Below are 22,878 nucleotides of genomic sequence, written 5' to 3'. Positions count from 1 at the left end.
GAATCCTTGGAGAAGGGTCATATTTGCCCGTCGTCGTCGCCATTGGGGGCAGGGTTCTTTTTTGTGGCCAAGAAGGATGGTTCGTTGAGACCTTGTATTGATTACCGCCTTCTAAATAAAATCACAGTCAAATTTCAGTACCCCTTGCCGCTGCTGTCTGATTTGTTTGCTCGGATTAAGGGGGCTAGTTGGTTCACCAAGATAGATCTTCGTGGTGCGTATAATCTTGTGCGTATTAAACAGGGCGATGAATGGAAAACAGCATTTAATACGCCCGAGGGCCATTTTGAGTACCTGGTTATGCCATTCGGGCTTTCCAATGCTCCATCAGTATTTCAGTCCTTTATGCATGACATCTTCCGAGAGTACCTGGATAAATTCCTGATTGTATACTTGGATGATATTTTGGTCTTCTCGGATGATTGGGAGTCGCACGTGAAGCAGGTTAGAATGGTGTTCCAGGTCCTGCGTGCGAATTCTGTGTTTGTGAAGGGGTCAAAGTGTCTCTTTGGTGTTCAGAAGGTTTCATTTTTGGGTTTCATTTTTTCCCCCTCTACTATCGAGATGGACCCTGTTAAAGTTCAGGCCATTTATGATTGGACTCAGCCGACATCTCTGAAGAGTCTGCAAAAGTTCCTGGGCTTTGCTAATTTTTATCGTCGCTTCATCAATAATTTTTCTAGTATTGCTAAACCGTTGACTGATTTAACCAAGAAGGGTGCTGATGTGGTCAATTGGTCTTCTGCTGCTGTGGAAGCTTTTCAGGAGTTGAAGCGTTGTTTTTCTTCTGCCCATGTGTTGTGCCAGCCAGATGTTTCGCTCCCGTTCCAGGTCGAGGTTGATGCTTTTGAGATTGGGGCAGGGGCTGTTTTGTCGCAAAGAGGTACTGATGGCTCGGTGATGAAACCATGTGCCTTCTTTTCCAGGAAGTTTTCGCCTGCTGAGCGTAATTATGATGTTGGCAATCGAGAGTTGCTGGCCATGAAGTGGGCATTCGAGGAGTGGCGTCATTGGCTTGAAGGAGCTAAGCATCGCGTGGTGGTCTTGACTGATCACAAGAACTTGACTTATCTCGAGTCTGCCAAACGGTTGAATCCTAGACAGGCTCGTTGGTCGCTGTTTTTCTCCTGTTTTGACTTTGTGGTTTCGTACCTTCCGGGCTCTAAAAATGTGAAGGCGGGTGCCCTGTCTAGGAGTTTTGTGCCCGACTCTCCGGGTTTGCCTGAGCCGGCGGGTATTCTCAAAGTGGGGGTAATTTTGTCTGCCATCTCCCCTGATTTGCAGCGGGGTCTGCAAAAATTTCAGGCTAATAGACCTGACCGTTGCCCAGCGGAGAAACTGTTTGTCCCTGATAAATGGACGAGTAGAGTTATCTCTGAGGTTCATTGTTCGGTGTTGGCTGGTCATCCTGGAATCTTTGGTACCAGAGATTTGGTGGCTAGATCCTTTTGGTGGCCGTCTCTGTCGCGGGATGTGCGTTCGTTTGTGCAGCCCTGTGGGATTTGTGCTCGGGCTAAGCCCTGCTGTTCTCGTGCCAGTGGGTTGCTTTTGCCCTTGCCGGTCCCGAAGAGGCCCTGGACACATATCTCTATGGATTTTATTTCGGATCTCCCCATCTCTCAAAAGATGTCGGTCATTTGGGTGGTTTGTGATCGCTTCTCTAAGATGGTCCATTTGGTACCCTTGTCTAAATTGCCCTCCTCCTCTGATTTGGTGCCATTGTTTTTCCAGCATGTGGTTCGTTTACATGGCATTCCGGAGAACATCGTTTCTGACAGAGGTTCCCAGTTTGTTTCGAGGTTTTGGCGAGCCTTTTGTGCTAGGATGGGCATTGATTTGTCTTTTTCCTCGGCTTTCCATCCTCAGACAAATGGCCAAACTGAACGAACCAATCAGACCTTGGAAACATATCTGAGATGTTTTGTTTCTGCTGATCAGGATGATTGGGTGTCCTTTTTGCCTTTGGCTGAGTTCGCCCTTAATAATCGGGCCAGCTCGGCTACTTTGGTTTCGCCGTTTTTCTGCAATTCTGGTTTCCATCCTCGTTTCTCTTCAGAGCAGGTTGAGTCTTCGGACTGTCCTGGTGTGGATACTGTGGTGGATAGGTTGCAGCAGATTTGTACTCATGTAGTGGACAATTTGACATTGTCCCGGGAGAAGGCTCAACGTTTCGCTAACCGCAGGCGCTGTGTGGGTCCCCGACTTCGTGTTGGGGATTTGGTTTGGTTGTCGTCTCGTTATATTCCTATGAAAGTTTCCTCTCCTAAGTTTAAGCCTCGTTTCATTGGTCCATATAGGATTTCTGAGGTTCTTAATCCTGTGTCTTTTCGTTTGACCCTTCCAGCTTCTTTTTCCATCCATAATGTATTCCATAGGTCATTGTTGCGGAGATACGTGGCACCTGTGGTTCCATCCGTTGATCCTCCTGCCCCGGTTTTGGTTGAGGGGGAGTTGGAGTATATAGTGGAGAAGATTTTGGATTCTCGTATTTTGAGACGGAAACTCCAGTACCTGGTTAAGTGGAAGGGTTATGGTCAGGAAGATAATTCCTGGGTCTTTGCCTCTGATGTTCATGCTGCCGATCTGGTTCGTGCCTTTCATTTGGCTTATCCTGGTCAGCCTGGGGGCTCTGGTGAGGGTTCGGTGACCCCTCCTCAAGGGGGGGTACTGTTGTGAATTCTGTGGTCAAGCTCCCTCCTGTGGTCATGAGTGGTACTTCGGCTGGTTCTGTCCATGAGCTTCCTCTGGTGGATGTGAGTGGGGCTGCGGCTTCTGAGTTTCCTTCCTCAGGTGACGAGGTTAAGTCGTTAGGTGCTGCTCTATTTAACTCCACCTAGTTGTTTGTTCCTGGCCTCCAGTCAATGTTCCAGTATTGGTCTTGCTCTCTCCTGGATCGTCTTGTGGCCTGTCTGCCCTGCATAAGCTAAGTTCTGCTTGTGTTACTTTTGTTTGCTATTTTTTCTGTCCAGCTTGCTATATTGGTTTGTCTTGCTTGCTGGAAGCTCTGGGACGCAGAGGGAGCACCTCCGTACCGTTAGTCGGTGCGGACGGTTTTTTTGCGCCCTCTGCGTGGTTGTTTGTAGGTTTTTGTGCTGACTGCAAAGCTATCTTTCCTATCCTCGGTCTATTCAGTAAGTCGGGCCTCGCTTTGCTAAAATTTATTTCATCTCTGTGTTTGTATTTTCATCTTTACTCACAGTCACTATATGTGGGGGGCTGCCTTTTCCTTTGGGGAATTTCTCTGAGGCAAGGTAGGCTTATTTTTCTATCTTCAGGGCTAGTTAGTTTCTCAGGCTGTGCCCGAGGCGCCTAGGTCTGGTCAGGAGCGCTCCACGGCTATCTCTAGTGTGGTCTGATAGGATTAGGGATTGCAGTCAGCAGAGTTCCCACGTCTCAGAGCTCGTACTATGTTATTAGTAACTATCAGGTCCATTGTGGTTCTAAATCACCAGTTCATAACAGTTGTCGCAGGGGGGTCTGATCCTGGGTCTCAACCTTGTGTTGTGCCAGGTGAGTGTACCCGGGTTTTCCCGAAAACATCCTCTGTCGCTGCCTCAACAACTCCTCCGCCTGCTGTCTCTCCCGGGGGCCTAAGTCTTCACCCCAGTGTACCTGTTCCCATGTTTTAGACTGAGTCCTCTCCCCTAAGACATCAGGCAAGGAAGTCCGGCTAAATCCTCTGCTTCAGGTGCACAGATGGCCACTACGTCTTCAGGGCGCTCCCGATAGGCCTTCAGCATATTCACGTGGAACATGCGGATAACCCTGGGGTCGTCACAATCGGCGACATTATAGGTGGTGTCGGCTATTTTCCTCACTACCTGGTAGGGCCCCTGCCATGCAGCTTGGAACTTGTTCTGCCTAGCGGGCTCTAACACCAGGACCTTCTGCCCTATTTCCAAGGTGCGCTCTCTGGCCCTCCGATCGTACCATACGCGCTGGCGCCGCTGGGCCACCTGCATGTTCCCACGTACAGCCTGGGTCAGCTCCTGTAGGCGGTCCCGGAATATCAGCACATAGGGTACAATAGGTACCCCTTCTATGATGCCCTCCCCTTCCCAGTGTTCTAGCACTAAGTCTAGGGGTCCCCTTACCCGTCTCCTGTATACCAGTTCGAATGGGGAGAACCCCGTGGATTCTTGGGGCACCTCTCGATAGGCAAACAGGAGGTGAGGCAAGAATTTCTCCCAGTCCCTGTTGGTCCTGGTAAAAGTCCCAATGAGTTGTTTTAACGTCCCGTTAAAGCGTTCACATAACCCATTGGTTTGTGGGTGGTACGGGGCACTTCTAATGGACTTTACGCCGCACAGCTTCCACAGTTGGTTGGTCACCTCTGCTGTAAACTGGGTACCCTGGTCTGAGATCTCCCGGGAAAATCCAACCCGTGAAAAAACCTGGAGCAGGGCAGCCGCCGTCTCTGCCAGTATGTTAGGTAACGCAACCGCCTCTGGATACCGTGTGGCATAATCTACCACTGTCAATATATACCTTTTCCCTGATGGACTGGGTTTGGCTAACGGCCCTATCAGATCGACCGCTACTCGGCTAAATGGTTCCTCCACAATAGGGAGGGGGCGTAATTAGGCCATGCATCGATCTCCCCTCTTGCCAATGCGCTGGCAACTGTCACAGGTCTGGCAGTATTGACGAACATCATAGGTTACCCCCGGCCAAAAGAAGTTTTGTGGCAGACGATGCCTGGTGCGACTGACGCCGAAGTGCCCGGCCAAGGGTATGTCATGAGAGATTCGCAGTAACTCCTGCCTATACTTCTTGGGAACTACCAGCAGTCAATTGATAGTGGGGCTCGTCCCTGTGTGGTGCTGCTCTGTGATCTGGTAGAGAAGTCCCTGCTTCCATATAAACTGTTCCCCTTCCAGTACCCCTCTCCCCTCCTGTGCCTTCCCACGATATCCCTCCAATGAAGGATCCTCAAGTAACTCCCTCTTAAATTCATCTGGGGTGGCCCAAGAAATGTGTCTAGCTATGGGAATACGTGTAGGGCTGGGATGTCTTACCTGGGCCTCCTCTGAGTGTGATTCCGCCTCCGCAGCTCGAGCTTGTCTCCGGGTGGTCACAGGATATGTCTCAGCCAGAGGGGCAACCGAGAAGGCAGACAACATGGGCCCCAAGTCATTTCCCAGCAAAACGTCTGCAGGCAAATCCTCCATCAAGCCGACCTCAACAAGGCCATCCCCATCTCCCCAGTTCAGGTGAATCCTGGCAGTGGGCAGTCGATGTATGGCGCCCCCTGCTACACGGACTGCCACTGTCCGGTCCGTCTTCTCTTGGTCCCGGACGAGATGAGGCTTCACAAGGGTCAAAGTTGCTCTGGAATCTCTTAGTCCCTGCATGCGTTTCCCATTAACCCACACGACCTGTCGATGCTGTTGTCGATTATCTGCCCGGGCTGCCTGCACGGGGTCTACTTCATGCAGCACTTCCTCCATGTCTTCCACCCCTTGGTTAGTTGTAGCCCCCAATGCCGGGTCAGTTTCGCCTTGGTAGCAGTGTACAGCGGCCCGGCGGAAGGTAGCTGTTCCCGCCTTTGGCCACTGGGTATGCTGAGTCCGGTTGGGACATTGTCTTTGCAGGTGGCCCAGATGACGGCAGGTGTGGCATCGCGCCCCAGGGGAACTGTGGTAGGCCGGGTTTCCAGCTGGTCCCCCTACAATCTTCGGTGGTTTGGGGCCCTCCAGGTCCATGGGCGGACCCCTAGTGACCATCTTTGATCCGGACAACTGAGGCCTCCTGGCGTCATGATGTTCATCAGCCAGACGAGCGGCTTCCTCAAGAGTCATTGGCCGCCTGTCCCGAAACCATTCCTGTGTCTCGGGGTTTAGTCCATTAAAGAATTGTTCTAACAAGAAGAGCTGGAGGACGTCCTCCTTAATGGTTGCTTGGCTCCCTTGTACCCACTGTAGCAGTGACTGCCGTAATTTACAGGCCCATTCATCGTGGGTATCGGTTACTCGTTTTATAAGTCCGCGGAACTTTTGGCGGTATGCCTCTGGTGTCAGCGCATACCGGGCCAAGATCACTTCTTTGATCCGCTCATAGTCCATACAATCCTCATCAGGTACCGTGCGATAGGCGTCCGCTGCCCGGCCTGTCAGATCGCAGGCCAGAATCTGAACCCGTTCATCCGGCTTCACTTAATGAGGGCACACTGCCGCTCAAAGTCCTGCAGAAAGCCATCAATGTCTTCCTCTGCCTTCCCCAACTGTCGGAAGGCATTATACTTGATCTTTTTGTGGCTTACTGTTGAAGGTACCTGGGCGGAGGCCAGAGCTCCCCTTGCTCGCTGACTCTCCTCTCTCCGCTCTGCCATCTCCATCTCTGCTAGCTCTATCATGGTCCGCTCGGCCATCTTTTCCTTCAGATCAGTAAGCACATCAGCCATCACCTCTCGTATGATCTCTACTGCAGGGTTTGGGCCATAGAACGCCAGTCTGTTCTTTACCTCCCTCTGGAATTCGGTCTCCTCCACGTTCACATTGGGGGCGCTGCACTGTCGTGTTCCATGATGGCTGCTATGAAATCCGCTTTTGTTTTGTTGCTGGCGATTAACCCTCGGACTTCCACCAGATCTTTTAATGTAGTCCTCTTTAACTTCTGGTAGTTGTCATCCATTCATTCCTTTCCTCCTGTAGAAGGGGTATCCCGCTGTCTGCCACCAGTGTAACAGGGTCTACCAAGCTGGGGTACCTCTTTCAGTACCACCCCGTGTTTCAGGAGGTCCACCCTACTTTTGCTGGATTCTGAATGAAGGACGCTGGCTGGAATTCCTTGATTACGTGAGAGCATATAAAAGCTGACTGCTACTCCACGTATTTCCAGTCTAAAAGAACACACTTTATTTACAGCACACAGAATATGTAATACAGATACACAGGGCAGGCCAATAGAAAAAGCAGGCCAGACATACATTACAATAGCCGCAAGGGGCCGAAGCCTGCTGATATTTACTGTGGGAATTACAAAGTTGGGGGAGGAGAAAAAGGGAATATCGTGTCCCCTCTGCCCAGGGACGCAGCCTGTGGACTGATGCATTTCACATGGAACCTATTATACATAATATATATATAGCATAACATATTCTTGGTGCTGGGGGTTCTGTAACACCCCATTATTCTCATTTTATGTATCAACCTTTTGTGTGGCACCGTATCAAAAGCTTTTGAAAGGTCCATATACACTACGTCCACTGGGTTCCCTTGGTCCAGTCCGGAACTTACCTCTTCATAGAAGCTGATCAGATTAGTCTGACATGAACGGTCCCTAGTAAACCCGTGCTGATACTGGGTCATGAGGTTATTCCCCTTCAGATACTCCAGTATAGCATCCCTTAAAATGCCCTCCAGTATTTTACCCACAGTAGAGGTTAAGCTTACTGGCCAATAATTACCGGGTTCAGTTTTTGTCCCCTTTTTGAATATTAGCACCACATTTACTATACGCCAGTCCTGTGGTACAGACCCTGTTATTATGGAGTCTTTAAAGATTAAAAATAATGGTCTATCAATAACTGTACTTAGTTCCTGCAGTACTCGGGGGTGTATCCCATCCGGGCCCAGAGATTTGTCAATTTTAGTAATTTTTCTCGTGGGAATCGCATACATGCAGTAACGTATATAGCGTATATACATACTAGTGGGAATCGCATACATGCAGTCACGTATATAGCATTTATATACTCGTGTGAAACGAATACATGCAGTCTTGTATATATATATATATATATATATAGCATGTATGTACTCGTGTGAATCGCACACATGCAGTCGCGTATATAGCATATATGTAAATGTGTGAATCGCATACATACAGTTACGTATATAGCATTTATGTACTCGTGTGAATCGCATACATGCAGTCTTGTATATATATATAGCATGTATGTACTAGTGTGAATCGCACACATGCAGTCGCATATATAGCATATATGTAGTTGTGTGAATCGCATACATGAAGTTACGTATATAGCATTTATGTACTCGTGTGAATCGCACACATGCAGTCACGTATATAGCATTTATGTACTCGTGTGAATCGCATACATGTAGTCACGTATATAGCATATATACTCGTGTGATTCGCATACATGCAGTCATGCATATAGCTTTTATGTACTCGTGTGAATCGCACACATGCAGTCATGTATATAGCATTTATGTACTCGTGTGAAACGCACACATGCAATCACGTATATAGCATATATAAACTCGTGTGAATCGCATACATGTAGTGATGCAGATAGGATTTATGTACTCGTGAGAATCGCACACATGCAGTCACATATATAGCATATATTATATACTCGTGTGAATCGCATACATGCAGTCACGTATATAGCATATACATACTAGTGTGAATCTCATACATGTAGTCACGTATATAGCATATTTACTCGTGCGAATCACACACATGCAGTCATGCATATAGCATTTATGTACTCGTGTGAATCGCACACATGCAGTCACGTATATAGGATATATATACTAGTGTGGATCGCACACATGCAGTCACATATATAGCATATATATACTCGTGTGAATCTGTTGTGAATTCAGCTTTTGGGCTCCCTCCGGTGGTTGTAGAGGGTAATGCAGTTGTGCCTGGACTGCAGGATTGGACAGGTGTATCTACTAATTGCAAAACTGACTGGGTTATATAGCTTTGCAGGACTCTTTAGTCCCTGCCAGTTGTCCATTGTTTTTGGAGGATTCACCTCCATGCTGGTCTCTCCAGTTTGCTGTGCTTTTCTACAAAGATAAGTCCTGGCTTTGTTTTTGCTGTCCACCTGCTGTGGACCTTATAGTTCTGTGCATTTTCATGTTTGTCTTGTCCAGCTTTGTCTGTGAAGGATGTTTTGCAGCCAAGCTGTGTCTCTGGAGATGCAGATATACCCTCCATGTCTTTAGTCAGATGTGGTGATTTGTATTTTCTGTGGTGGATATTTTCTAGTGTTTTAATACTGACCGCATAGTACTCTGTTCTATTCTTTCTTTTAGCTAGTATGGCCTTCTATGCTAAAATCTGATTTCATATCTGCGTATGTTATTTCCCTCTCCTCTCACAGTCAATATTTGTGGGGGGCTATCTATCCTTTGGGGATTTTCTCTGAGGCAAGATAGGTTTCCTGTTTCTGTCTTTAGGGGAAGTTAGATCTTAGGCTGTGTCGAGGGGTCTAGGGAGTGCTAGGTACCCCCCACGGCTACTTCTAGTTGCGCTGCTAGGTTCAGGGTTTGCGGTCAGTACAGGGACCACCTTCTCCAGAGTCTGTCTCATGCTGCTCCTAGGCCACCAGATCATAACAGTACAACTTGCCTACAATGAGTTAATTGCATCTCAGAAGAAGGAAGGGAAGCTTTTGAGCCATTTTTTTTTCCTTAGCCTGTTTTGCCTTTTTCTTCCTCTTAATCTCTGGGTGGCTACGGAACCTAGTAATAACATGAATGTTCAGGAGTTAGTTTCTAGGGTGGATCAGCTTGCTGCTAGGGTACAGGGTATTTCAGATTTTATTATTCAGGCTACTGCCTTAGAACCACTCCTGATTTATTCTTTGGTGACAGATCCAAATTTTTGAGTTTCAAAAATAATTGTAAACTGTTTTTTGCATTAAGACCCCGGTCTTCTGGTGATCCTATTCAGCAGGTTAAAATCATCATATCTCTGCTGCGTGGTGACCCACAGGATTGGGCATTTTCCCTGGAAACTGGCAATCCTGCTTTGCTTAATGTTGATTCTTTCTTTCAGGCATTGGGGTTGTTGTATGATGAGCCTAATTCTGTGGATCAGGCTGAGAAAATCTTGTTGGCCCTGTGTCAAGGTCAAGAAGCCGCAGAATCATATTGCCAGAAATTTAGAAAATGGTCTGTACTGACTAAATGGAATGAGGATGACTTGGCGGCAATTTTCAGAAAGGGTCTTTCTGAATCCGTTAAAGATGTTATGGTTCCCCACGCCTGCTGGTCTGAGTGATTCTATGTCTCTGGCCATTCAGATTGATCGGCGCTTGCGCAAGCGCAGAACTGTGCACACTGTGGCATTGTCCTCTGAGCGGAGCCCTGAGCCTGTGCAGTGTGATAGGATTTTGTCTAGAGCTGAACTTCAAAGATTCAGGCGTCAGAATAGGTTGTGTTTTTACTGCGGCGATTCTGCTCATGTTATTTCTGATTGCCCTAAGCGTACAAAGAGAATCGCTAGTTCTGTTACCATCAGTACTATACAACCTAAATTTCTGTTATCTGTGACCTTGATCTGCTCATTATCATCATTTTATGTCATGGCATTTGTGGATTCAGGCGCCGCTTTGAACTTAATGGACTTGGAATTTGCCAGACGTTGTGGTTTCCCCTTGCAGCCTTTGCAGAACCCTATTCCTTTGAGGGGCATTGATGCTACACCGTTGGCTAAAAATAAACCTCAGTTTTGGACACAGCTGACCATGCGCATGGCGCCAGCCCATCAGGAAAATTGTCATTTTCTGGTGTTGCATAATTTGCATGATGATATTGTGCTGGGTTTTCCATGGTTGCAGCTACATAATCCGGTGTTAGATTGGAAATCCATGCCTGTGACTAGTTGGGGTTGTCAGGGGGTTCATGATCATGTTCCTTTGATGTCAATTTCCTCTTCCCCCTCTTCTGAAATTCCTGAGTTTTTGTCAGTCTTCCAGGATGTATTCGATGAGCCCAAATCCAGTTCCCTTCCACCGCATAGGGACTGTGATTGTGCTATTGACTTGATTCCAGGTTGTAAGTTCCCTAAGGGCCGACTTTTCAACCTGTCTGTGCCAGAACATGCCGCCATGCGGAGCTATATTAAGGAGTCTTTGGAGAAGGGGCATATTCGGCCATCTTCTTCACCGTTGGGAGCGGGGTTTTTTTTTTGGTTGCCAAGAAGGATGGCTCCTTGAGACCCTGTATTGATTATCGCCTCTTGAATAAGATCACGGTCAAATTTCAATACCCTTTGCCTTTGCTTACTGATTTGTTTGCTAGGATTAAGGGGGCTAGCTGTTTACTAAGATTGACCTTCGAGGGGCATATAATCTTATTCGTATTAAGCAGGGTGACGAATGGAAAACTGCATTTAATACGCCCGAAGGCGATTTTGAATACCTTGTGATGCCATTTGGACTCTCTAATGCTCCATCTGTGTTCCAATCCTTCATGCATGATATCTTTCGGAGTTATCTTGATAAATTCATGGTTGTATATTTGGATGATATTTTGATTTTTTCCAATGATTGGGAGTCTCATGTGAAACAGGTCAGGATGGTATTTCAGATCCTTCGTAATAATGCTTTATTTGTGAAGGGGTCAAGGTGCCTCTTTGGAGTGCAGAAGGTTTCTTTTTGGGTTTCATTTTGTCTCCCTCATCTATAGAAATGGATCCGGTTAAGGTTCAGGCCATTCATGATTGGATTCAGCCCACATCTGTGAAGAGCCTTCAGAAATTCTTGGGCTTTGCTAATTTTTATCGTCGTTTCATTGCCAACTTCTCCAGTGTGGTTAAACCTCTGACCGATTTGACAAAGAAAGGCGCTGATGTGACGAATTGGTCCTCCGCGGCTGTTTCTGCCTTTCAGGAGCTTAAATGCCGATTTACTTCTGCCCCTGTGTTGCGTCAGCCAGATGTTTCTCTTCCATTTCAGGTTGAGCTTGACGCGTCTGAGATTGGGGCAGGGGCCGTTTTGTCTCAGAGGAATTCTGATGGTTCCTTGATGAAACCGTGTGCCTTCTTTTCTGGGAAGTTTTCGCCTGCGGAACGCAATTATGATGTCGGCAATCGGGAGTTGTTGGCTATGAAGTGGGCATTTGAAGAGTGGCGACATTGGCTTGAGGGGGCCAAGCACCGTATTGTGGTCCTGACCGATCATAAGAATCTGATTTACCTCGAGTCTGCCAAACGGCTGAATCCTAGACAGGCTCGATGGTCCCTGTTTTTCTCCCGTTTTGATTTTGTGGTCTCGTACATTCCTGGTACTAAGAATGTTAAGGCGCATGCCCTCTCTAGGAGTTTTTTTCCTGATTCCCCTGGGGTTCTTGAGTCGGTCGGCATTCTGAAGGAAGGGGTGATTCTTTCTGACATCTCCCCTGATTTACGACGGGTTCTTCAGGAATTTCAGGCTAATAAACCTGACCGCTGTCCAGTGGGGAAACTGTTCGTTCCTGATAGATGGACTAGTAAAGTGATTTCTGAGGTTCATTGTTCTGTGTTGGCTGGCCATCCTTGGATTTTTGGTACCAAAGATTTGGTTGGTAGGTCCTTTTGGTGGCCTTCTTTGTCACGGGATGTGCGTTCTTTTGTGCAGTTCTGTGGGATTTGTGCGCGGGCTAAGCCTTGCTGTTCCCGCGCTAGTGGGTTGCTTTTGCCATTACCGGTCCCTGAGAGGCCCTGGACACATATTTCTATGGATTTTATTTCCGATCTTCCTGTTTCCCAAAGAATGTCGGTTATCTGGGTTGTCTGTGACCGATTTTCTAAGATGGTTCATTTGGTGCCTTTGCCTAAATTGCCTTCTTCTTCTGATTTGGTTCCTTTGTTTTTTCAGCATGTGGTACGTTTGCATGGTATTCCGGAGAATATTGTGTCCGACAGAGGTTCCCAGTTTGTTTCTAGGTTTTGGCGGGCCTTTTGTGCCAAGCTGGGCATTGATTTGTCTTTTTCTTCTGCATTTCATCCTCAGGTCAAATGGCCAGACTGAGCGAACTAATCAGACCTTCGAGACCTATTTGAGATGCTTTGTGACTGCTGATCAGGATGATTGGGTGGCTTTTTTGCCATTGGCCGAGTTTGCCCTTAATAATCGGGCTAGTTCGGCTACCTTGGTTTCGCCTTTTTTTTGTAATTTTGGTTTTCATCCTCGTTTTTCTTCTGGGCAGGTTGAGCCTTCTGACCTTCCTGGTGTGGATTCTGTGGTCGACAGGTTGCAGCAGATTTGGGCTCATGTGGTGGACAATTTGGTGTTGTCTCAGGAGGAGGCTCAGCGTTTTGCTAACCGTCGTCGGTGTGTTGGTGCCCGGCTTCGGGTTGGGGATCTGGTTTGGTTATCTTCCCGTCATGTTCCTATGAAGGTTTCTTCCCCTAAATTTAAGCTTCGATTTATTGGTCCTTATAGGATTTCTGAGATTATTAATCCGGTGTCCTTTCGCCTGGCGCTTCCGGCCTCTTTTGCTATTTATAATGTCTTCCATAGATCTTTGTTGCGGAAATATGTGGAGCCCGTTGTTCCCTCTGTTGATCCTCCGGCCCCTGTGTTGGTCGATGGGGAGTTGGAATATGTTGTTGAGAAGATTTTGGATTCTCGTTTTTCGAGGCGGAAGCTTCAGTACCTTGTCAAATGGAAGGGTTTTGGCCAGGAGGATAATTCTTGGGTTTCTGCCTCTGATGTCCATGCCGCTGATTTGGTTCGTACCTTTCATCGGGCTCGTCCTGATCGACCTGGGGGCTCTGGTGAGGGTTCGGTGACCCCTCCTCAAGGGGGGGTACTGTTGTGAATTCAGCTTTTGGGCTCCCTCCGGTGGTTGTAGAGGATAATGCAGTTGTGCCTGGACTGCAGGATTGGACAGGTGTATCTACTAATTGCAAAACTGACTGGGGTATATAGCTTTGCAGGACTCTTTAGTCCCTGCCAGTTGTCCATTGTTTTTGGAGGATTCACTTCCCTACTGGTCTCTCCAGCTTGCTGTGCTTTTCTACAAAGATAAGTCCTGGCTTTGTTTTCGCTGTCCATCTGCTGTGGACCTTATAGTTCTGTGCATATTCATGTTTTTGTCTTGTCCAGCTTTGTCTGTGAAGGATTTTTTGCAGCCAAGCTGTGTCTCTGGAGATGCAGAGATATACCCTCCATGTCTTTAGTCAGATGTGGTGATTTGTATTTTCTGTGGTGGATATTTTCTAGTGTTTTAATACTGACCGCATAGTACTCTGTTCTATTCTTTCTTTTAGCTAGTATGGCCTCCTATGCTAAAATCTGATTTCATATCTGCGTATGTTATTTCCCTCTCCTCTCACAGTCAATATTTGTGGGGGGCTATCTATCCTTTGGGGATTTTCTCTGAGGCAAGATAGGTTTCCTGTTTCTGTCTTTAGGGGAAGTTAGATCTTAGGCTGTGTCGAGAGGTCTAGGGAGTGCTAGGTACCCCCCACAGCTACTTCTAGTTGCGCTGCTAGGTTCAGGGTTTGCGGTCAGTACAGGGACCACCTTCTCCAGAGTCCGTCTCATGCTGCTCCTAGGCCACCAGATCATAACATGAATCGCACACCTGCAGTCACGTATATAGCATATACATATTAGTGTGAATCGCATACATGTAGTCACGTATATAGCATATATACTCGTGTGAATCGCACACATGCAGTCACTTACAGTATATAGCATATATAAACTAGTGTGAATCGCATACATGTAGTCACGTATATGGCATCTATACTCATGTGAATCGCACACATGCAGTCACGTATATAGCATTTATGTACTCGTGTGAATCACACACATGCAGTCACGTATATAGCATATATGTACTCGTATGAATCGCACGCATGCAGTCACGTATATAGCATATATATATATACTCGTGTGAATCGCATACATGCAGTCACGTATATAGCATTTATGTACTTGTGTGAATCGCATACATGCAGTTACGTATATAGCATTTATGAACTTTCCTCCCACCTCTCATCTAACTTGCTCTTTGACAATCAACAATCTGGTTTCCGCCCCATCACTCAACTGAGACAGCCCTGACTAAAATCACTAGTGACCTACTTACCGCCAAAGCTAATGGACAATACTCTGTACTCCTCCTTCTAGACCTGTCCTCTGCTTTCAATACGGTTGACCACTGCCTCTTACTACAGATCCTCTCCTCCTTTGGCATCAAAGACCTCGCCCTATCTTGGATCTCCTCGTACCTTTCCAACCGCACATTCAGCGCCTCTCACTCCCACACTACCTCCTCATCCCACCCTCTCTCTGTGTTGGAGTCCCCCAAGGCTCTGTTCTAGGACCCCTACTCTTCTCAATCTATACACTTGGCTTTGGACAACTCATAAAGTCCCATGGATTCCAGTACCACCTTTATGCTGATGTGTTGTGAGTTCTGTTGTCGGGCTCCCTCCTGTGGTCATGAATGGTACTTCGGCTGGTTCTGTCCATGGACTTTCTCTGGTGGCTGTGGGTGTTTCTGAGTTTCCTTCCTCAGGTGACGAGGTTAATTCGTTAGCTGGCTGCTCTATTTAACTCCACTTAGATCTTTGCTCCAGGCCACCTGTCAATGTTCCAGTATTGGTCTAGTTCACTCCTGGATCGTTCTTGTGACCTGTCTTCCCAGCAGAAGCTAAGTGACTGCTTGTTTTTCTCTGGTTTGCTATTTTTCTGTCCAGCTTGCTATTTCGATTGTCCTTGCTTGCTGGAAGCTCTGGGACGCAGAGGGAGCGCTTCCGCACCGTGAGTCGGTGCGGAGGGTCTTTTTGCGCCCTCTGCGTGGTCTTTTTGTAGGTTTTTGTGCTGACCGCAAAGTAACCTTTCCTATCCTCGGTCTGTTCAGTAAGTCGGGCCTCACTTTGCTAAATCTATTTCATCTCTGTGTTTGTATTTTCATCTTTACTCACAGTCATTATATGTGGGGGGCTGCCTTTTCCTTTGGGGAATTTCTCTGAGGCAAGGTAGGCTTTATTTTTCTATCTTCAGGGCTAGCTAGTTTCTTAGGCTGTGCCGAGTTGCATAGGGAGCGTTAGGCGCAATCCACGGCTATTTCTAGTGTGGTTGATAGGATTAGGGATTGCGGTCAGCAGAGTTCCCACGTCCCAGAGCTCGTCCTATATTATCAGTAACTATTAGGTCATTCCGTGTGCTCTTATCCACCAGGCCCATTATTGTCCTGACCACCAGGTCATAACACTGATGACACTCAGATCTACCTCTCTGGCCCAGACGTCACCGCTCTGCTGTCCAGAATCCCAGAGTGTCTATCAGCCATATCCTCCTTCTTCTCCTCTCGCTTCCTCAAACTCAATGTGGACAAATCTGAACTCATCATCTTTCCTCCATCCCATAGATCTTCCTTACCTGACTGTTGTGATAGGCAATTCAGTACCACAATGGACATAGCGGTCAGAGCACATACAGTGATCTGACAATAACCCAAAATAATAGAACGAGCTCTGAGACGTGGGAACTCTGCAGACCGCAATCCCTAATCCTCTCCAAACAACACTAGAGGCAGCCGTGGATTGCCCCTAACTCTGCCTATGCAACTCGGTACAGCCTGAGAAACTAACTAGCCTGAAGATAAAAAATAAGCCTACCTTGCCTCAGAGAAATACCCCAAAGGAAAAGGCAGCCCCCCACATATAATGACTGTGAGTTAAGATGAAAAGACAAACGTAGGGATGAAATAGATTCAGCAAAGTGAGGCCCGACTTTCTTAACAGAGCGAGGATAGGAAAGATAACTTTGCGGTCTACACAAAACCCTAAAGAAAACCACGCAAAGGGGGCAAAAAGACCCTCCGTACCGAACTAACGGCACGGAGGTACACCCTTTGCGTCCCAGAGCTTCCAGCAAAACAATTAGACAAGCTGGACAGAAAAAATAGCAAACAAATAGCAAAGAAGAACTTAGCTATGCAGAGCAGCAGGCCACAGGAATGATCCAGGGAAAAACAAGTCCAACACTGGAACATTGACAGGAAGCATGGATCAAAGCATTAGGTGGAGTTAAGTAGAGAAGCACCTAACGACCTCACCAGATCACCTGAGGGAGGAAACTCAGAAGCCGCAGTACCACTTTCCTCCACAAACGGAAGCTCCCAGAGAGAATCAGCCGAAGTACCACTTGTGACCACAGGAGGGAGCTCTGCCACAGAATTCACAACACCTGACCTATCTATCGCAATCAATGACATCATGCTTTCCCCCGTACCGGAAGTCCGCTGCCTCGGCGTAACTTCGACTCTGCCCTGTCCTTCAAACCGCACATCCAAGCTCTTTCCACCTCCTGTCGCCTCCAGCTCAAAAATATCTCCAGAATACGTCCTTTCCTCAACCGTCAATCTACTAAAATGCTTGTGCACACCCTCATCATCTCCCGCCTTGACTACTGCAACATCCTTTTCTGCGGCCTCCCTGCTAACACTCTTGCACCTCTCCAGTCCATCCTTAACTCTGCTGCCCGACTAATTCATCTCTCTCCTCGCTACTCCTCTGCTTCCCCCCTCTGCAAATCTCTTCACTGGCTCCCATTCCCTCAGCGTATCCAGTTCAAATTACTAATTCTGACCTACAAAGCCATCCATAAACTGTCTCCTCCATATAGCTCTGAACTAATCTCCCGATATCTTCCCTCACGTGATCTCCGGTCCTCCCAAGACCTCCTTCTCTCCTCCACACTTATTCGCTCCTCATCCAACCGCCTCCAAGACTTCTTCCGAATATCCCCCATCCTGTGGAATTCTTTGCCCCAACACGTCCGACTATCAAACACATTTGGATCCTTCAGACGGAACCTGAAAACCCATCTCTTCACCCTACAGCCTGCACTGACCCCGCTGCCTCCTCATCACTACCGAAGCTACCGCCTAGACAACACTGTAGCTCCTGCAACCCCCAACCCTTTTGTCTCCTTCCCCATAATCCTGTAGAATGTAAGCCCGCAAGGGCAGGGTCCTCGCCCCTCTGTATCAGTCTGTAATTGTTAGTTTGTTTACTGTAAGTGATATCTGTAACTTGTATGTAAAGGTACCGTCACACTAAGCGACGCTGCAGCGATACCGACAACGATGTCGATCGCTGCAGCGTCGCTGTTTGGTCGCTGGGGAGCTGTCACACAGACAGCTTTCCAGCGACCAACGATGCCGGTTCCCTGGTAACCAGGGTAAACATCGGGTTACTAAGCGCAGGGCCCGCACTTAGTAACCCGATGTTTACCCTGGTTACCAGCGTAAAAGTAAAAAAAAAACACTACATACTTATCTTCCGCTGTCTGTCCTCCGACGCTCTGCTTTCCTCTGCACTGTGTAAGCACAGCGGCCGGAAAGCACAGCGGTGACGTCACCGCTGTGCTCTGCTTTCCGGCTGGCCGGCGCTCACAGTGCAGAGAAGCAGAGCGCCGGGGATAGACAGCGGAAGGTAAGTATGTAGTGTTTTTTTTACTTTTACGCTGGTAACCAGGGTAAACATCGGGTTACTAAGCGCGGCCCTGTGCTTAGTAACCCGATGTTTACCCTGGTTACCAGTGAAGACATCGCTGAATCGGGGTCACACACGCCGATTCAGCGATGTCTGCAGGGAGTCCAGCGACGAAATAAAGTTCTGGACTTTCTGCAGCGACCAACGATGGCACAGCAGGGGCCTGATCGCTGCTGCCTGTCAAACTGAACGATATCGCTAGCCAGGACGCTGCAACGTCACGGATCGCTAGCGATATCGTTCAGTGTGACGGTACCTTAACCCCTTCTCATGTACAGCACCATGGAATCAATGGTGCTATATAAATAAATAATAATAATAATAATAATAATGTACCCGTGTGAATCACACACATGCAGTTACGTATATAGCATTTATGTACTCGTGTGAATCGCACACATGCAGTCACGTATATAGCATATATGTACTTGTGTGAATCGCATACATGCAGTTACGTATATAGCATTTATGTACTCGTGTGAATCACATACATGCAGTCACGTATATAGCATATATATACTCGTGTGAATCGCATACACAGTTACGTATATAGCATATATATACTCATGTGAATCGCACACATGCAGTCACGTATATAGCATTTATGTACTTGTGTGAATCGCAGACATGCAGTCACGTATATAGCATATATATACTCATGTGAATCGCACACATGCAGTCATGTATATAGCATTTATGTACTTGTGTGAATCGCACACATGCAGTCACGTATATAGCATATATATACTCATGTGAATCGCACACATGTAGTCACGTATATAGCATTTATGTACTCGTGTGAATCGCATACACAGTTACGTATATAGCATATATATACTCGTGTGAATCGCACATATGTAGTCACGTATATAGCATTTATGTACTCGTGTGAATCGCATACACAGTTACGTATATAGCATATATATACTCATGTGAATCGCATACATGCAGTCACGTATATAGCATATATATACTCGTGTGAATTGCATACATGCAGTCACGTATATAGCATTTATGTACTCGTGTGAATCGCATACATGCAGTCACGTATATAGCATATATATACTCGTGTGAATCGCATACATGCAGTCACGTATATAGCATTTATGTACTCGTGTGAATCGCACACATGCAGTCACGTATATAGCATATATGTACTTGTGTGAATCGCATACATGCAGTTACGTATGTAGCATTTATGTACTCGTGTGAATCACATACATGCAGTCACGTGTATAGCATATATATACTCATGTGAATCACACAAATGCAGTCACGTATATAGCATTTATGTACTCGTGTGAATTGCATACATGCAGTCACGTATATAGCATTTATGTACTCGTGTGAATCGCATACATGCAGTCACGTATAAAGCATATATATACTCGTGTGAATCGCACACATGCAGTCACGTATATAGCATATATATATATACTTGTGTGAATCGCATACATGCAGTCACGTATATAGCATATATATATATACTCGTGTGAATTGCATATATGCAGTCACGTATATAGCATATATATATATATACTCGTGTGAATCGCACATATGCAGTCACGTATATAGCATATATATACCCGTGTGAATCGCATACATGCAGTCACGCATATAGCATATATATACTTGTGTGAATCGCATACATGCAGTCACGTATATAGCATATATATACTTGTGTGAATCGCATACATGCAGTCACGTATATAGCATATATATATACTCGTGTGAATCGCATACATGCAGTCACGTATATAGCATATATATGCTTGTGTGAATCGCACACATGCAGTCACGTATATAGCATATATATATACTCGTGTGAATCGCATACATGCAGTCACGTATATAGCATATATATATATACTCGTGTGAATCGCATACATGCAGTCACGTATATAGCATATATATACTTGTGTGAATCGTATACATGCAGTTACGTATATAGCATATATATATATATATATACATACTCGTGTGAATCGCACACATGCAGTCCTGTATATAGCATATATATACTCGTGTGAATCGCACACATGCAGTTGCGTATATAGCATATATATATACATATACTCATGTGAATCGCATACATGCAGTCACGTATATAGCATATATATACTTGTGTGAATCGCACACATGCAGTCACGTATATAGCATATATATACTTGTGTGAATCGCATACATGCAGTCACGTATATAGCATATATATATATATACTTGTGTGAATCGCATACATGCAGTCACGTATATAGCATATATATACTTGTGTGAATTGCACACATGCAGTCATGTATATAGCATATATATATATACTCGTGTGAATCGCATACATGCAGTCACGTATATAGCATATATATATACTTGTGTGAATCGTATACATGCAGTCACGTATATAGCATATATATACATACTCGTGTGAATCGCATACATGCAGTCACGCATATAGCATATATATACATACTCGTGTGAATCGCACACATGCAGTCCTGTATATAGCATATATATATATACTCGTGTGAATCGCACACATGCAGTCACGTATATCGCACACATGCTGTTATGTGCCATATCGCTAATGTCAGCAATTTTGGTGAAACCTGATAGCGCGCCAAGCCTTAACAACCCCTGTAAACACTACATAGGGTCCCTTCGTTTTCTCAACTATTTGCTGCAACACTTCTTATAATAATCTGCACATACACACTATGTACATCACATAATACGCACACCTATAGATACCAAGTGTGTGTAGATTGTACATATACAGAGGTCATTGCATATAATACATACCAGTCACGTATACTCACTGTAGAGGCTAAATCCAAGTCGGCTAAAGGACCTCTGGTGACGTCATGCCCATGTGACTGGAAGGGGTGGCGCTTCTTCCTCCAGTCCAGGACTCCACAGAGCTCAGCAGACAGAGCAGACATAAGGAAGCTGTGGATGTCATGGCGGGATTCCGTGCAGGAATTGTATTTTGAGTGTTTTGTGCAGGATTTGCCTCTTCCTCCATAGAGCAGACAGGAGGAAGCTGTGGATGTCATGGCGGGAGTTTGAGGATTTTGTGCAGGATTTGAAGTGTTTTGGGTCGTTCTCCATAGTCACAGATCAGATAAGTGGAAGTCTGCCTGGAGAGAAAGGGGTGATGATGCTTGCATGGGGCTGCATGTGCATGCTGGACGGGGGTCTGCCTGGGGAGAAAGGGGTGATGATGCTTGCATGGGGCTGCATGTGCATGCTGGACTGGGGTCTGCCTGGGGAGAAACGGGTGATGATGCTTGCATGGGGCTGCATGTGCATGCTGGACGGGGGTCTGCCTGGGGAGAAAGGGGTGATGATGCTTGCATGGGGCTGCATGTGCATGCTGGACTGGGGTCTGCCTGGGGAGAAACGGGTGATGATGCTTGCATGGGGCTGCATGTGCATGCTGGACAGGGGTCTGCCTGGGGAAAAAGGGGTGATGTTGCTTGCAAGGGGCTGCATGCCTGGGGAGAAAGGGATGATGTTGCTTGCATGGGGCTGCATGCCTGGGGAGGAAGGGGTGATGTTGCTTGCATGGGGCTGCATGCCTGGGGAGAAAGGGGTGATGTTGCTTGCATGGGGCTGCATGCCTGGGGAGAAAGGGGTGATGTTGCTTGCATGGGGCTGCATGCCTGGGGAGAAAGGGGTGATGTTGCTTGCATGGGGCTGCATGTGCATGCTGGAAGGGGGGTCTGCTGGGGGAGATTTTGCTTGTGTGACGCCCGAGAGACCGGGGTACCCAGCACCGGACCAATGGGGTCTGTCTCTTGAGGGGGATGTCACGGGTGGCTTGACCCGGTGCTGTGGCCTCAGGCAATGCACAGTGTAAAGGGTATCGTGAGGGAACAGGCACTTACTTGATCAGCAGCAGGTTCTCCCAGCGGTGACGATCCCGATCCTGGATAGATGGCTATTGTCCAAATGAAAGACTGAGGCACTGAAACGTTTAACCAGTTTACTTTAACAAAAAAGGATTTACAACCAGTCCTGTCACCGGAGTCTGTATGGGAACTCTGAGTTACTTTGACCCTGCCGGGGTCTTCGCCTCTTATTGTACGCAATATCTGTGTGGCCCTGCTGCTGTATGTGAACTGGCTGCCGGCCCAATCTGTCCCCTCCGGGTCCTGGTTCGACGGGCAACCCGAGTCCTTTTATCGGCTTACCCCCTCCGGGAGTACCGCTGAACTCTGTGTCTGTTGCTGCGTCCGACCCTAGTGAAGCTGATATCACCTCACGTTTTTCCGGTTGCTGTATTATATGTAATGAATACAGCCACGGATCCGGTATCCGTCTTTGCGCCTGTTCTGGGTAGTGATTAATGCTACCCGGTTCTCACAATGTCCTTTTTCTCTATCCCTCTTCTCCTCAGGCCGGTGATTTGGGCCTGGAAACCGTCATAGGGCTGTTAGAAATTCAGCTGTATGACCTCTCACTTTCAGCTCCTTAGCCCAACTGCCAGTTCTTCTCTCAGACCAGAATGGATCAAGGGGAGTCTCTGGAGCTCCCCCTTCTGGCCGGAGGAGGTAGTGCAGTCTTGCTAATTTAGTATTTGTATTCAGTGTCAGTAACTATATTTGTGGCAAATACCTCTAGGGGTGCCACACTTGCATGGGACTGCGTGCTGGTGGTCTGCCTGGAGAAGGGGGTGAC

At 46.9% G+C, this 22,878-nt stretch overlaps 1 protein-coding gene across 2 annotated transcripts in view; it reads right to left on the bottom strand.

The window, feature by feature from the left end:
* Nucleotides 1–21,066, bottom strand: part of LOC138667072 (oocyte zinc finger protein XlCOF6-like) — a 157,652-nt gene extending 136,586 nt beyond the window's left edge. Inside the window, exon 1 of one of the 2 annotated variants that reach the window (XM_069755333.1) lies at nt 20,998–21,066. The gene's annotated coding sequence lies outside the window, so the exon portion shown is untranslated. The remainder of the gene's footprint in view (nt 1–20,997) is intronic. The other variant, XM_069755340.1, reaches the window with a different exon arrangement.
* Between the last annotated feature and the right edge of the window lie 1,812 nt (nt 21,067–22,878).

This window comes from Ranitomeya imitator, chromosome 2, assembly GCF_032444005.1.
Source record: "Ranitomeya imitator isolate aRanImi1 chromosome 2, aRanImi1.pri, whole genome shotgun sequence".
In the NCBI taxonomy this organism is placed as follows: domain Eukaryota; kingdom Metazoa; phylum Chordata; class Amphibia; order Anura; family Dendrobatidae; genus Ranitomeya; species Ranitomeya imitator.
This window is presented reverse-complemented; position numbering and strand designations above follow the sequence as displayed.